Source organism: Spea bombifrons, chromosome 3, assembly GCF_027358695.1.
Source record: "Spea bombifrons isolate aSpeBom1 chromosome 3, aSpeBom1.2.pri, whole genome shotgun sequence".
NCBI classification, from domain to species: Eukaryota; Metazoa; Chordata; class Amphibia; order Anura; family Pelobatidae; genus Spea; species Spea bombifrons.
This window is the reverse complement of record NC_071089.1, coordinates 82,401,604-82,418,714: the sequence shown is the minus strand read 5'-3', so window position 1 is coordinate 82,418,714 and position 17,111 is coordinate 82,401,604. Positions and strand designations below refer to the sequence as shown.

Below are 17,111 nucleotides of genomic sequence, written 5' to 3'. Positions count from 1 at the left end.
AAAGATTCATGCTGCATGAAGAACACCATCTGCAGTTGCTCTCATTAAAGAGCCAGCAGACACCTCTTCAACTACCAACCACCGCCCCAGCTGTAGCAGCGGCGGCTCCCCCCTAAAAGGGGTGCGATGGTGTCATCAATAAAAGCCAGAGATTACCACCTTGCATGTCAAAAACCAGCATTCCCCGCCATAAACCTTATATGCACCCCATATTAAAACCAAATATGCAAATAATGCCGTACTCTTTTCGGGGAATTTCTCGCACATAATTCCCGTGAAAGCAGCAAAACCCTGCAGCCAATTTCCAAAAGTACGCGGCAACTGGCGAGCCTTGTCGCCCTCCTGCACCTCCACCCTACGCGTCCTCTCCACTGATTCTGTCTGCTTGTACCAAAGACAGAACATCAACATAATCACCTTTCCATATGTGCTCACATAGTTCATCAGAGACATGCATACCTACTGGGGACAACTCACAAGCGGTCGCCAGAGACCCTATCAAACTGACCTGGAAAACAAGACTCCGACAAACCTAAACCAACTACTGGCAGACAACTACCTGATGTATGACTCCAATCCTGTGGAGCTGACAATCTATCCACTTCCGCCTTTAGAATGTCTACAACATCAGTCCCATTGCTCCCTACTGCTGCATGCCTTGTCTCAACTATTCTTCCAGGTCCACTGTTCTCCCAGTCCCCAGCTGCCAAGAACTCACCAGTTGATCAGAGCGCAGTCTAGGTGTTTCGGGCAAAAGAAGGTGCAGATGGAGCAGCTGCAGGATCATCCTCGTCACAAGACTGCTGAGAGGAATTTTTTTTTTTTCCACACTGCTTAAGTCTTTTGTGTTGTTGCCCCTTGTGTTTTGACCCCAGTCAGACACACAAAGGTTACAGTATCTTTCACACCACATAATTGCACCATTTGTTGCTTCCAGTACATAGAGAGGTGGATACAGTGCAGAACAATACTATGGGGAAAAAAAATAGATATATAGATCGATACATACATACATACAACCAAAAAGATCCTTTTAGTAAAACAGCACTAGCACCTACTGTGATAATCACAATTGGCAATTAACCCCTTCATGACAGGTCCTGGTATATGACACTGCTACCCAACACCCCAATATGTGTTCAGCAACATCTCTTGAGTACAATGATACCCCACATGGGCTTGCCGGGTTGTTTGGGGGCTAAAAGGCCACATTTGGGACGTGTGCATTTTTCAAATTGGAAATTTGACATGTGGTCATCCTTTCCCCTGTGTTAAATGGGACATTGTTGAACCCGGCCAATTCAGTTTGAATTCAAGTAGACACCCCATAGACATGCCAGTATTTTATCTCTTTCCATGCAAGAATTGTTTCAAGATATAGTGCTAATTTTAGGACTTGCTCATAAAAAAACTAATATATATAATTTTATTATTAATTTATTTTTTACATATTTTGGAACTGGAAGGTTCCCCTGATGGTGACATCAGTGGAAAATCATGTACATATTATCATTCTTTTTATTTCCTTTTCAAGTCTTTTTTTTTCCTATAGGCATATAGATCGATACATACATACATACATACATATCATGAATACATACACAAACCAAACTAAAAGATCCTTTCAGTAAAATAGCACTAACACCTACTGTGATAATCGCAATAAGAGATTAACCTCTTCATGACCATGCCTGATCTTATTTTTTGGACCCTTCGTGACAATGACTGTTTTAACATTTCTGCAGTGCCCGTGTTTAGCTTCTTTCCCATTTACTGAACCCACAAAAGTTATATATTGGGTTTTTTCGGGACAAGAAGGTATTTCAAATTCAAATATTTTAACTCTTTCCATGCACTAATTCTATCACCAGTCTTTGTCAAACTTTGTGGTAGTCATTTTTTTCCACACACGTTTTAATTCAGGTATATACCGTATTTGCTCGATTATAAGACGAGGTTTTTTTCAGAGCAAATGCTCTGAAAAATACCCCTCGTCTTCTAATCGGGGTCGTCTTCTAATCAGACCTCTGATTAGGAGACTAAGATCCAGATCCCTGCACCGCTGCAGGGGACCTGGATCCTCTTGTCTCACCCCCCCCCATCATACACACACTTACCGGTGCTTCCTGCTGTATTGCCGGGGCAGCGGGTTGACGTCTACGCGATACGCGTAGACAACGTCCGCTGCAGCCGGATGGAGGTGTGGCTAGCAGCGGGGGTTGTCTGCGTCCGTCGCGTAGACCTTCCCCGACTGTCAGAGATCAGAGCTCCCCGCACCGGTGCGGGGAACTCTGATCTCTGACAGCCGGGGAAAGTATACGCGACGGACGCATACAAACCCCCGCTGCCAACTCCACCTCCTTCCGGCTGCAGCGGAAGGCGACGTCAACCCGCTGCCCCGGCTGGAAGCACCGGTAAGAGAGGGCTGAGAGGGGTGAGAGAGAGAGAGAGTGTGTGTGTTAGTTAAATGGGGGTATAGGGTGTGTGTGTGTTAAATGGGGGCATAGGGCATTTCTGGAGTGGCGTTAAGGGGGCATTTAATAGAGCACTCTGCCTCCTGAAATGCCTTATACCTCCCTATATGGCACTCTGCCCCATAATATGCCTTTTAACCCCCTAAATGCCAGAGTGGCAAATAGGGGTATAAGGCATTTCTGGAGGCAGAGTGCTCTATACAATGCCTTTTAACTCCCTTAATGCCACTCTGCCTCCTGAAATGCCTTATACCTCCCTATATGCCACTCTGCCCCATAATATGCATTTTAACCCCCTAAATGCCCGAATGGGATATAGGGGTATAAGGCATTTCTGGAGGCAGAGTGGCACATAGGGGGTCAAAAGGCATACCATGGGGCACAGTGGCATATAGAGGGTTAAAAGGCATATCATGGGCCACAGTGCCATATTGGAGTGGCAAGCCTGGGGGCAGATGTGCGTAACTGGGGGGCAGGTTGGAAAATACAAGGAAATAAAAACAAAAAAAATATTTTTCTCAATCATAGCTTTTATTAAAAAAAATAGTTTACATGAATTAACATTTACTGGTAAAACTTTTTTCCTTTGGGGTCGTCTTATATTCAGGCTTTTTCTTTTTTTCCTAAGTTAATATTCAGATTTTGGGGGGTCGTCTTATAATCGAGCAAATATGGTATTTACAGGTCCTGGTATATGACACTGTCACCCAACACATGGGCTCGTTGGGTTGTTTGGGGGCTAAAAGGCCACATTTGGGACGTGTGCATTTTTGAAATTGGAAATTTGACATGTGGTCATCCTTCCCCATTGTTGAACCCTGCCAATTCAATTTACCCCATCAAATCATACATTCTTTAAAAGTAGACACCTCATTGACATGCCAGTATTCTAACTCTTTCCATGCAAGAATTGCTCATATATATATATATATATATATATATATATATATATATATTCCTTTTTTTGGAACTGGAAGGTTCCCCTGATGGTGCCATCAGTGGAAAATTATTTGTACATGTTATCATTCTTTTTATTTTATTTATTAAGTATTTTTTTTCCTTATTATTCTTTTTTTTACATTTATTTTATTAATCATAGTGTGATTAGAAAACTAGGCTCCATTGACTTGCATGGTTGAACAACCTGTTTTCAACCTGCAAGGGGAGCCAGAGATCTCAGGAGGGTCTGGCTCTTGGAAACTTTGCCAGACAAGGCCTCAGATGTCGATCTCGGTGTTGCTGAATGCATCAACATCAAGGCATTACAGCAACACAGTTTGAATGCAGAAAGCGAACATAGATGTGCCCGGACTGTCAATTGTCATCAAGGGGTTAAACTAATCCATTTTAACACACATCTCTGCATAAAATCACTTGTACTCTTTACCCCCTGGCTCACAGTTAGACTTGTATTACTAACATTAAATTGAAATAACCCTGAGTAAAACTATGCTACTGTATTCTCCACATTATGTTTATATGGATTCCAAAAACTGAACGCACAGCAGCAGGGGTCGGGATGAGGGATTGCATGCATTTCTTCTTTTTCAATTACTGAGAGGGTGGTGCAACCTCCAAAAGGAGTTTCTTAGCATTCCTGGCATAGGCATAAAGCCTCATCATAAAGACGAGACCAATGACTGATTAACGTCAGAGTCTTTACATCAGGAAAGATGGGCAGATTAGCTGGGCTGAATTCTTCCTTCAAATTCTATTTTTCCCCATGTAAAAAACATTAAACTTGCGGTCTATCTAGCCTACCTAGGTATTTTGCTCAAATGCTTGACATTTGAGGCACAAACTATTAAAATGATAACAAAACACAAAAAGAAAAATAACTTTGTATCTTTAGTCTCTAATACGTTATGTGTTTCCATCTAGTGCCAACTGCATCTATATAAAAGTTCTACATTTCACAGCTAATGTCAGATTTGACAGAAAGCAAAATAACTGAATATTTTGTAGAATTAAAAAAAGATAGTGTAAAAAACATATTTTATAACTGTCTATATATTATACACACACACATATATATATATTTATATATATATATATATATATATATATATATATATATATATACACATATATAAACACTATATGAACAAGAGTATTGGGGCACCACTCTTCAGGGAAGGCTTTCTGCAAGTCTTTCCAACGAAGTTGGGTACATAGCATTGTCCAAACAACTTGGTAGTTCCCTTTCAGCATACCCAGACATTTTGGACAATGCTATGCTTCCAACTTTGTGGGAACAGCTTGAGGAAGGCACTTTTCTATTCCAGCATGACTGTGCTCTAGTGCTTAAACCATGGTCCATGACGACATCAGCGTGTCCATGACGACAAATACTGGATGAACATTCCAAAATGTTGTTTACAGTTATAGCTGGAGGGAGAGACCGAGGGCGAGGGTGACACCGAGGGCGCGGCTGACACCGAGGGCGAGGGCAATGGCGAGGGAGAGGCCGAGGGCGAGGGCGAGGGCGAGGGAGAGGGCGAGGGAGAGGGTGAAGGTGAGGGCGAGGGTGAGGGAGAGGGTGAGGGTGAGGGTGAGGGTGAGGGAGAGGGTGAGGGAGAGGGTGAGGGAGAGGGTGAGGGTGAGGGAGAGGGTGAGGGAGAGGGTGAGGGTGAGGGAGAGGGAGAGGGAGAGGGCGTGTTGGATTCGCACAGAAATGTTCTTGTTTTTGAAAGAAATAAAATCAAATGGATCAAACATACCTTGTAGACATTGTTAATGTAGTAAATAACAGCTGATTCGGAATGGACTGTAACAGTTGTAACAGTTATCAGGGGACTTGTGTTTGTATATATATATATATATATACACATACACACAGGAAGATAAACAGAGCTCAATGTATGGACACAAAGAAAAGCGAAAAGATAAACCTGCCTCTAGTGCTGTATAGTACATATACGTTAAAAAAAAGCAAATAATCTAAAATAGTGCAAATTAGCAATGGTGTATATAAATAACTATAGATGGAGCGTCACAAGAAATAACTGGAAAAATAAACACAGTATTTTCCTCTGCATTCGTTGTTCAAGGGGCTAAAATTGTAATTATAACATAATAAAGCACTGCTTTGAAACATGTGACTTGTTACAAACGATAAGTGACTGCAAAATGTGGTTCACAAAAAAAACCTTGTGAGTGACACGATACGTAAACACAAAAGGGAAATGACAGTACAAAATCTCACAACACCATGAGTCCAATAACTTGTCCAAAAACCTTGAACTGTGACAGCGGAAAAACGCTCCATCACTGCTGGACTCCCACGAGGAAGACGACAGAGAAGAGGCAGCCCTCAATACTGGTGCAGAAGTCCTAGCCTTCCAAGAAGTGTTACAGGAGGATGCTCCGTTAACGTACTGCTCCTTCAGACAGCTCTGGCAATACGAAGTCCGGTCACTTGAAAGAGGCAGAGAGAGGCACAACTTATAATAGTAAACATAAATGTTTCTCCTAACACCTCACAGCTTTAGAATGCGCTTTAATGTGACGCCACCACTTACTATGTGGTGCCCTTTACCTGGGTAGATGTAGCATGTGCCAAACCCAATGGCTCACACCGATGTTAAGCATTAGAGTCTGGCCTTCCTTATATGCATTCATTTCAGAATAAAATACAATTAAACATACACTAACGAAGCCTTATACATACATATGTGTGCAATATATGGATTTTTATATCCCAGTGCTCTATTCATACTCTAAAGCCCTGGAAGATTACATTGTAGCAGAGTGCCATTTCTTCAGTGTTGTCCCATGAAAATAGATAATAAAATATTTATAAAAATGTGAGGGGTGTACTCACTTTTGTGAGATACTGTATGTTGGGATTTTACTAACTGAGAGACATGCCAGCAACCTTATACTTCACCATGTATTTCCTAGAAATATTGTCTGTCATCACGGCGGAGGAAAACAAATGTGGCATTAGTTGGCATATGCTTAAATATCACTCCCCGCTAGCTAGTATTTTTAACATTAAAAGTGTTCAATGTTAACTCTGTGGAAGCCACACCTGCGACCAAGCAGCACAACAATACACCAAAAGACATAAATAAAGGGAAATTAGACTGAAGCTTAAAATCATGGCACAACAAGGAAACTACAGGATGGGCAGTTCCTCACACACACATAAGGTTTTGACTTTTGCATTACTGGCTTAAAATAAGAAAGGAAAATAAGCTAACTCTTATAATTTGTTGCACTGTATTTTAAAAGCTACAAAATAATACCATATTTGCTCGATTATAAGACGAGGTTTTCTCCAGAGCAAATGCTCTGTAAAATAGTCCTCGTCTTATAATCGGGGTCGTCTTATAATCAGACCTCAACTAGGTCTGACTATGAGACTAAGATCCAGATCCCCCGCAGCGATGCAGGGGACCTGGATCCTCCTGTGTTATGCTCAAGTGGAAGTTGTCTACGAGAATCGCGTAGAGCTCTACACGCTGCCCGGACTAAGCAACGGGGACTCAGAAGCACCGGTAAGTTTGGAGGAGGGAGGGGGAGGGAGTTTTAAATGGGGGGGCATAAGGCATTTCTGGAGGCAGACTGCTCTGTGAAATGCCTTTTAACCCCCTTAATGCCACTCTGCCTCCAGAAATGCCTTTTAACCCTCTATATGCCACTCTGTCTCCTGAAATACCTTATACCTCCCTATATGCCACTCTGCCCCATAATATGCCTTTTAACCCCCTAAATGCCAGAGTGGCATATAGGGGTATAAGGCAATTCTGGAGGCAGAGTGACACATAGGGGGTCAAAAGGCATATCATGGGGCACAGTGGCATATAGAGGGTTAAACGGCGTATCATGGGGCACAGTGGCATTTCTGGGGGAGAGTGGCAAGCCTGGGGGCAGAGGTGCATAACTTGGGGGGGCAGGTTGAAAAAAAAGGAAATAAAAACAAAATATTTTTCTCAATCACTAGAGTCCTCACTCCTACCTGAGTCGTCCCTGTGAGCCAATTTAACTTCTGCCGCTCTACATTTTTTGAAACATTACACTACGTGGTGAGCCCCGCCACAGTGGAAAGATTCATGCTGCATGAAGAACACCATCTGCAGTTGCTCTCATTAAAGAGCCAGCAGACACCTCTTCAACTACCAACCACCGCCCCAGCTGTAGCAGCGGCGGCTCCCCCCTAAAAGGGGTGCGATGGTGTCATCAATAAAAGCCAGAGATTAAATGTGGTAAATGTTATATTTTGGATGACAGTGCTTTAGACTGCTACACGTACATAACAAATATATTGCAGTCAAAGACACCATTTTGAAAAGCCGTTTTCTGTGTAATATTAGGATTGCTATTAATAACATTATATAAAATTGACTAGATGTGAAAATTGATAATACAACTATGCTGTTGATAGTTAGTTATAAAGTTGGTAATAAAAAGTACAAATAAGACTTTATATACCAAAACATAAATACATCCCGTATACACTGAAGAGGAATATTTGACTTAAAATTCAATCATGACCCAGGAGACCATTGTTTTGTGCAAGCAAATAATTTTAAGGTTGTTCAAGTACCACCCTCACTAATGCCAACATACGTAAATTTATGAACTCCAAGGGTACCTCTATAACAAACGAATCTAGGAATATGCCCCTTTAAAATACCTCCAGTGTAAGAACCGGGCAAGTTAGCTGGTGAAACAGATCTCGTTTGAAAAGTGGCCAGCAGTAGAAGAAAGAAAAAGCAGGGTAGGCAGGAAGGATAGTGGCCTTCGTTTGTGCAGTGTTACAAAAAGCTACAGTGACAACCTCCTCCCAACACATACACTGTAAAAACACATTACCCTGTAACTAACCTAGAAAAGTAACTTAACATTGCCTCCCTGAGGCTACTCTAGTGTACTGTAACAACACAAATGAAAAGTACAGATGGCCATGTAGTTAGATCTTACTTCCAATTCCAGTCTATTTAATAGTAAAGGTGTAGGAGAGCAGTCAATAGATAATTGTAATAAATATCTTACATTTATTACGTTTTCAAAATGTCAATCATTTTTTGTTTTCTGACTAGTCCTGACTAGTAACTTATCAACCACTCTTAACCCGTTTCCAAATGTTCTAGCCTTGTTCTAGCCATCACATCAGGTGCTAATCCTTTTAAATTTACCTCATGCGGGTTAAAAAAAAATCAAGAAGCTTGCAGATTAGTTAACATGTAAATTGCAAAGCTGCAAATGCTAGTTGGAAGTAGGTTCCATCTCACAACATTTATCTCACATTCCCAGGGGGTTAGGGAATGGCTTGTCATCCCACAAACAATTTTAAAAATAAAAAAATAGCAAAATGTAAAAAAAATTAACAGGTCTTTAGGTCTCCTACTTTTTGGTGTCCAGTCCCTTGGCACTCAAAGGTCGCAACCAAAAACATTGCTTACGTTTTCACTGACGATCGAGAATAGCTATTGATCCCCATTTTCACCCCAAGGAAAGGAGCCATAGAAAAACTACTTTTAAATAGTCTGACACAAAAGAAAAAAGTGGATTTTAAAATGATGAGTCAGTCTTTGCTCTATCCCACATAGCAGAAATGAAAGAAAGGGAACAGGCACAGGATTTTGAATCTTTCTAGCTTGTTACAAATTTTACTCCCCCATCCTTCTGAGTAGAAGGCTACTATACTGCCATGTTTGTTTAATTAGCTCTATCCCACTAAGCATTGGTCAGTCATCACCCCTTCCCCTTGTTAAATAGAGGGTCCCTCTTTTTGTTCTTATATATGCCGATTTTTATTAAATGTATCCCAGTAGTAAACAGGTGAGGGTATAGATTTATTTGAATATCATAGGGAACTGAGGAGCAATAGCATAAAAAGTTATATTCATACAATCAGACATGCATTAGTAAGTACTACAGATTAGGGCAATTCATGAAAAGTGCAGACTCCAAACATACAATGAATATGGATATTCACTGAATTCTTGCTTTTTTTTGTGTATTGATCATTATTATTCTAACAGGAACCCCAGACTTGGGATACTGACATAGTGGCGGGTTAAGTAATATATGGCCAATATTTATTTCTTACACAAGTGGTTTTTACTATTTGGTGGGTCTCCCTGAATTTCTGCTTTGTTTTATGTATTTGATGATCATTATTGTTTTAGTAGCAACCTGGAATCTGAATGATTATGCCTTTTATGTTTGTGTACTCCCCTTTCTGTATTTTTGTATACAGTGAACATGGTGCAATAATAATCAAAGTTGCAATTATATTCCCAGACAAAGCACATAGTCCATGGTCGGTACATCTACCTCATGCCTGGGAAGATAGGATAGGTGGAATAAAACAGGGGGTCAGAGGGTAGTGGGACTAACATGCCTCCTCAAGACTGCCCATAATAGAATAGTACCTGAGTAGGCTGTAGATGTGCATATGGCATTTCTAGACGGTAAACTTCTACCTTCTCAGCCCTAGACTATTACTGGCAGGGCATAATGCACCCTTTACATAGCACATAGCAATAGAGCCCTTGAGTTCAAGCTCTGAGTTCAAGCTTCCAATAAAGCCATCCTAATGGGCACTGCCAAAACAAGTCAATGGATATCTGTGCACGATAAACAATTTCTGAACTGTCCCCTGGACTCCTGGATCTTGTGTAATTTTTCAAAAGAAAAATAGAATTTGATAGCAGATAAGAACCATTTTTTCCCAGCTAGTCTGCCTATATTTCCTGAAGTAAAGACCTAGAACTCAATCATTCCTTGGTCTTGTTTTAGATTTGGGATAGCTTTATTCATATGCCATGGCCTCTTTTTCTTTTATATTCTTAAATGTCTCTACCACATCAACTCTCTCTCTCGCTCTCTCTTCTTTCTTCCAAGCTACTGTATACATATACCGTTTCATTTCTTCCAGTTTAGTAGTGCTACTACTAAACTTTTGGGTTTACTTAACAATAGTAACTAACCACAAAATCTAAGGTTGTCCACTTTTTTATTTTGTTGACAGTTGTAATGACATCAATGATTCTGCTCAGGTGTCTTCTTTTACTTTACACTACAGAGATCACAGGTTTCTTTTATTTCACTGAGGCACCTGCTGTGAGAAAATGTGTGATTGATGTCAGTGCTGGATCATTTGATGGGTTTCCAACAGCAGACTAGGGACTGCCAGAAACTGTATTGTGGGTTTTTGTCTTCCTCTTTGGCAGGTCTTCACACAGTGTTTCCACTTGTGGCTCATCTTCAGGATAGGAACATATATCTGGAGAAATCTAAAAGTAAGAAAAATACAGTATAATTAAAGTTTCCGATCTTAGTATAATAGAGGCTGAGTTTTGAAGCATATCAGACTAAAGCTTACAATTTAGGAAATGTAGTAGGAGCACTTGCTCCCACAAGTTTTATGTGGTCTATATCATACCCCCATTTTGAATAACTCTCTTGGATGGTTCACTAATATTATGCAAATCTTTGGAGTAATACTAAAATATGAAGTCACAAAATAGTGCACTTAAATGCAGAATACATTTTTTTCCATGGTTAGATGTCTAAATTCATTATCCAGCACAAAGTGAGAGTTTGTATCAAACAATTATTTGTATATCATGGAATAAGACTTTTGCTTTTTAAAATATATATATGATCGATGTTTAAATTGCATGAGAATGAGAATTATGAACAAATGAATCCTCCTCAAAATCACTAATTTCATCATCACTGAAGCTGTCCCTTTAATTTTACTTCCTCATCCCAAGGGTCGCGAGCTGCCTCACAAGGTATCTAAAGTTGACTACAGGAAATAAGTTAAATAACCATATAGTACAATCTGTAATGTTAACCTGATATACATATATGTGGATAATCTTAGCAATGTGAAATTATATAAAATGTTTTTGGCCAAAGGAGCTCTCTTATCTTGAGTAGAATGTTTAATGGTATGTATTAAATATTTCCTTATATTTTATAAAATATGTTTAATCACTTACAAGGCTTTAATCTGGTGGCGCCTCCATCTGGACAGCAGCAATGCACTTGTCCTCCACCTTTTCCAACTCTCCAGATTTGGACAAATTGCATTTTACTGGCTACAATGGAATACATTTTAATATTCATCTGCATTACTGATAATACCAAAAACTTGCCCAAGTACTCATATGTTATAGTTGTATGATCATAAAATCAAAGATGTGTTTGTTTGTATAGCTTTGACGATGGTTGTGTCGCTCGCTGCTTCATCAATTCTCCTTCATCAATTTCAGTAAACTACAGAGGGAAAAGAAATAGTGTTAATTTAAAATGTTAAACTATAATGAGACTATAAATATCATAAGACCATAACAAATAAAGGCTGCACTCACCCATTTCTGCAGTTTCTTCTATATGGCTTTTCCGGTTTCATACATTGTCTCATACAAATGATACAATTCTAGCAGTGCCTTCATAAACTTAAGAACTGACAGATTCCCTTGCTCAATGATGGGTTCTACAACCGGCCGCTAAAAATAAACAGAAAGAAAGATTATCATGATAGTTTAAAGCCTGGTTAAATTATGTTCAATTAATCACCTTCAAAGGGTCAAAATAGTAGAACTGGCATGACTGTAGTTTTATGTCACTATATATATTACAACAACAAAAAAATAGAGATAAAACATATTTATAGTCTGGAATGTTTAACGTGACAATCATATATGTAGATATTTATAGCTTTGTGAAAAACACATGAAATATTTTGGCAAATGGCTCTTTTATCTTGAGTTCAAAGTTTATCAAAATGTTGATATTTTCTATAACATACATATATAGGGTAGATTCTGTAATTCTTTTTTCTGCCTTTTTTCTGGTGTGTCCTCCACCTTTACTGCAGTGCTGCTCTTGTCCTCCACCCTTTTCTTCTCTCCGGTTTTAGATTGGTTATATTCTTTTGTCTGCAATTAAAGAAATTGTAATATTTTGAGTTCATCTGAGTTATTGACAATAATCTCAACATTATATTGAGCAATTACTAATATGCTGTAGCTGTATGACCATAAAAAAGAAGATTAGCAAGTAAACTACTAAAGAGATGTTTACAGAGATCAGATCTAAAAACCATACTGACCAGAAAAACAGAGTTTCATGAAATCCTTTAAAACAAGTCCTATGAGTGCCAGTAACTATCTTTTGAATTTATATGCATTACTGCTGCAGCTACCTGGCACCGGGCAGAGAATTCAAGGTTGGTGTGCAATTGTATACTTTGGGCTGTGTGTGTATGTATATATATATATATATATATATATATATATATATATATATATAAATATATATATATATATAATAAGCTTTAGTTTTCCATATGCTTCAGAAGATAGGTAGAAACAAAATATATATAATTGATACACTCTTTTCCTGTCCTGTACATTGTCTCACACAGGTGATTCAATGCTTTCAGGGCTTGCACAACTCCTCAACTGACAGATTTCCTTCCTCCATGATGGGCTCCAAAATTGGACGCTAAAAATAAAACAACAACAAGGATCAGTACGATTGAAAGCAAGTTATATGGGAATGTAACAGGGATACATATACACTCTTTTCCTGTCCTGTACATTGTCTCACACAGGTGATCCAATGTTTTCAGGGCCTGCACAAACTCATCAAGTGAAAGATTTCCTTCTTCCATGATGGGCTCCAAAGTTGGTTGCTACAAATAAAAGAACAAGGATCAGAATAATTGTTTAAAGCAAGGTATATGGGAATGTAACAGGAAGACATAAATACTCTTTTCCTGTCCTGTACATCAACACAGGTGATCCAATACTTTCAAGGCCTGCACAAAATCCTCAACTGACAGATATCCTTCCTCCATGATGGGCTCCAAAGATGGTTGTAAAAAATAAAAGAACAACAAGGATCAGTATAATTGTTTAAAGCCTGGTGTATAGGAATGTAATTAGAAGACATAAACATTATTTTCGTGTCCTGTACATTGTCTCACACAGGTGATCCAATACTTTGAGGGCCTGCACAAACTCCTCAATTGATAGATTTCCTTCCTCCATGATGGGCTCCAACATTGGTTGCTAAAAACAAAAAAAAGAAAGAACAAGATTCAGTATGATTGTTTAAAGACAGGTAAATGGGAATACATATGTACTCTTTACCTGTCCTGTACATTGTCTCACACAGGTGATCCATTGCTTTCAGGCCCTGCACAAACTCCTCATCTGACAGATTTCCTTCCTCCATGATGGGCTCCAAAATTGGTTGCTAAATATAAAACAACAACAAGGACCAGCATAATTGTTTAAAGCCTGTTAAATGGGAATGTCATTGGAGGACATAAACACGCTTTTCCTGTCCTGTACATTGTCTCACATAGTTGATCCAATGTTTTCATGGCCTGCACAAACTCCGCAACAGATAGATTTCCTTCCTCCATGATGGGCTCCAAAGCTGGTCACTAAAAATGAAAAGAACAAGGATCAGTGTAATTGTTTAAAACCTGGTATATTGGGAAATGTTACCGAAGGAAATATACATCTTCAATTAGCCCCAAAGGCTTTGAAATTGAGTTGTAAGTCAAAATAGTAGAATTCGTATGTCTAAAGTTTTATGTCGCAAAGTAGATATCACCACATCAATTAAAGGATATAATTGTAATAAAAACTTACAAAATCTTTAACACAAAAACCTTATAGGTTATGTTACACTCTTTTCCTGTCCTGTACATTGTCTCACACAGGTGATCCAGTGTTTCAGGGCCTGCACAAACTCTGACAGATTTCTTTCCTGCATGTGGGGCTCCAAAGTTGGTCACTAAAAATAAAAGAACAAGGATCAGTATAATTGTTTAAAGCCTGGTATATGGGAATGTAATTGGAAGACAAACACTCTTTTCCTCTCCTGTACATTGTCTCACACAGGCGATCCAATGTTTTCAGGGCCTGCACAAACTCATCAAGTGAAAGATTTCCTTCTTCCATGATGGGCTCCAAAGTTGGTCGCTACAAATAAAAGAACAAGGATCAGAATAATTGTTTAAAGCAAGGTATATGGGAATGTAACAGGAAGACATAAATACTCTTTTCCTGTCCTGTACATTGTCTAACACAGGTGATCCAATACTTTCAAGGCCTGCACAAAATCCTCCACTGACAGATTTCCTTCCTCCATGATGGGCTCCAAAGTTGGTTGTAAAAAATAAATGAAGAACAAGGATCAGTATAATTGTTTAAAACCTGATATATGGGAATGTAATAGAAAAACATATTCACTCTTTTCCTGTCCTGTACATTGTCTCACACAGGTGATCCAATGCTTTCAGGGCCTTCACAAAGTCCTCATCTGACAGATTTTCTTCCTCCATGATGGGCTCCAACATTGGTTGCTAAAAATAAAACAAGGATCAGAATAATTGTTTAAAGCCTGTTAAATGGGAATGTAATTTGAAATTATTCTAGCCTTGGTGCCCGAATAATTATAATTTTAATAAAGACAGGAGGCAAGTATTTTGCATATCTTCCTTTACTCTCACCAACAGCAGCAAAGAAAGAGTTAATAACACAAGTGAAAACAACCAATAGAAACAGTACACAGGTGGTATATAAACCCCTTGACTATCTTCCTCTTTCGTCCGCTGCGAACCGGAACTGAAGAACGCAGCAAACCGTCGAGCAACGTAAAACCGAACCCAACACTTAGAACAGGGGCTCGAACTGGAACCAGGGTCAAGAGCAAGGCGACAATGCACTCCAACCGGGAAACAGAACCGCTATGACACAGAGATGGTATCAAGGTGAAACAAAGAGAGACATAACAGAACCAAGTTCTTCACAAACATGGTAAATCACAGTAGAACGAGCATCACTGAGACAGTCATCACAAAATATCAAACGCAACGGAGCAGACAAAACCCCCCAAAAACCGAATTCAAACCCGGCCTACTTACCCAGAGAGTACACCTAACCATCGGGAAGGCAGAGAGGGAAAATACTCGCTTCCTGTCTTTATTAAAATTATAATTATTCGGGCAACAAGGCTAGAACAATTTCAAATTTTAAGGAAAGACAGGAGGCTTCATATCTCGGAAGCTAAGCAGGGTTGGGCCAGGTTAGTACCTGGATGGGAGACCGTCTGGGAATAGCAGGTGTTGTAGGCGTTTTCTTTTCTCACAGCCCGGGGAGAGCTTTTTGCCATGTGTTTCTTGCTCATCATCAAAGCTTTAAACCCTTATTTGAACCTTCTCACCTTCTCTGTCCTGTCCCAGGGCTTATAGTTCTTTCTGTCTGACGACAAGCAGCAGCAGCAACAGAATAAGAGAAGTAAAATAAAAAGCTTTCACGCCTGCAGCCATACCACCCTGAAAGCGCCTGATCTTGGAAGCTAAGCAGGGTTGGGCCTGGTTAGTATCTGGATGGGAGACCGCCTGGGAATACCAGGTGTTGTAGGCTTTTTCTTTTCTCACAGTCCGGGGAGAGCTTTTTGCCATGTGTTTCTTGCTCATCATCAAAGCTTTAAACCCTTATTTGAACCTTCTCACCTTCTCTGTCCTGTCCCAGGGCTTATAATTCTTTCTCTCTGACGACAAGCAGCAGCAGCAACAGAATAAGAGAAGTAAAATAAAACACTTTCACACCTGCGGCCATACCACCCTGTAAGGGCCTGATCTTGGAAGCTAAGCAGGGTTGGGCATGGTTAGTACCTGGATGGGAGACCGCCTGGGAATACCAGGTGTTGTATGCTTTTTCTTTTCTCACAGTCCGGGGAGAGCTTTTTGCCATGTGTTTCTTGCTCATCATCAAAGCTTTAAACCCTTATTTGAACCTTCTCACCTTCTCTGTCCTGTCCCAGGGCTTATAATTCTTTCTGTCTGACGACAAGCAGCAGCAGCAGCAGCAGCAGCAGCAGCAGCAGCAACAGAATAAGAGAAGTACAATAAAACACTTTTGCACCTGCGGATGTACCACCTTGAAAGTGCCCGATCTCGTCTGATCTTGGAAGCTAAGCAGGGTTGGGCCTGGTTACTACCTGGATGGGAGACCGCCTGGGAATACCAGGTGTTGTAGGCTTTTTCTTTTCTCACAGTCCGGGGAGAGCTTTTTGCCATGTGTTTCTTGCTCATCATCAAAGCTTTAAACCCTTATTTGAACCTTCTCACCTTCTCTGTCCTGTCCCAGGGCTTATAATTATTTCTGTCTGACGACAAGCAGCACCAGCAACAGAATAAGAGAAGTAAAATAAATAACTTTCACACCTTGGCCATACCACCCTGAAAGCGCTTGATCTCGGAAGCTAAGCAGGGTTGGGCCTGGTTAGTACCTGGATGGACGACCGCCTGGGAATACCAGGTGTTGTAGGATTTTTCTTTTCTCACAGTCCGGGGAGAGCTTTTTGCCATGTGTTTCTTGCTCATCATCAAAGCTTTAAACCCTTATTTGAACCTTCTCACCTTCTCTGTCCTGTCCCAGGGCTTATAATTCTTTCTGTCTGACGACAAGCAGCAGCGGCAGAATAAGAGAAGTAAAATAAAATGCTTTCACACCTACGGGCATACCACCCTGAAAGCGCCTGATCTTGGAAGCTAAGCAGGGTTGGTCCTGGTTAGTACCTGGATGGGAGACCGCCTGGGAATACCAGGTGTTGTAGGCTTTTTCTTTTCTCACAGTCCGGGGAAAG

General features: G+C 40.1%; 5 pseudogenes; all 5 read left to right on the top strand.

The window, feature by feature from the left end:
* The first annotated feature begins 15,777 nt into the window (after window positions 1-15,777).
* Window positions 15,778-15,886, top strand: LOC128487587 (uncharacterized; annotated as a pseudogene).
* Window positions 15,887-16,069: 183 nt separating this feature from the next.
* Window positions 16,070-16,178, top strand: LOC128487833 (uncharacterized; annotated as a pseudogene).
* A 207-nt stretch (window positions 16,179-16,385) lies between these two features.
* LOC128487442 (uncharacterized) lies at window positions 16,386-16,504 on the top strand (annotated as a pseudogene).
* Window positions 16,505-16,686: 182 nt separating this feature from the next.
* LOC128487829 (uncharacterized) lies at window positions 16,687-16,795 on the top strand (annotated as a pseudogene).
* A 180-nt stretch (window positions 16,796-16,975) lies between these two features.
* On the top strand, window positions 16,976-17,084 carry LOC128487792 (uncharacterized; annotated as a pseudogene).
* The last annotated feature ends 27 nt before the right edge of the window (window positions 17,085-17,111 follow it).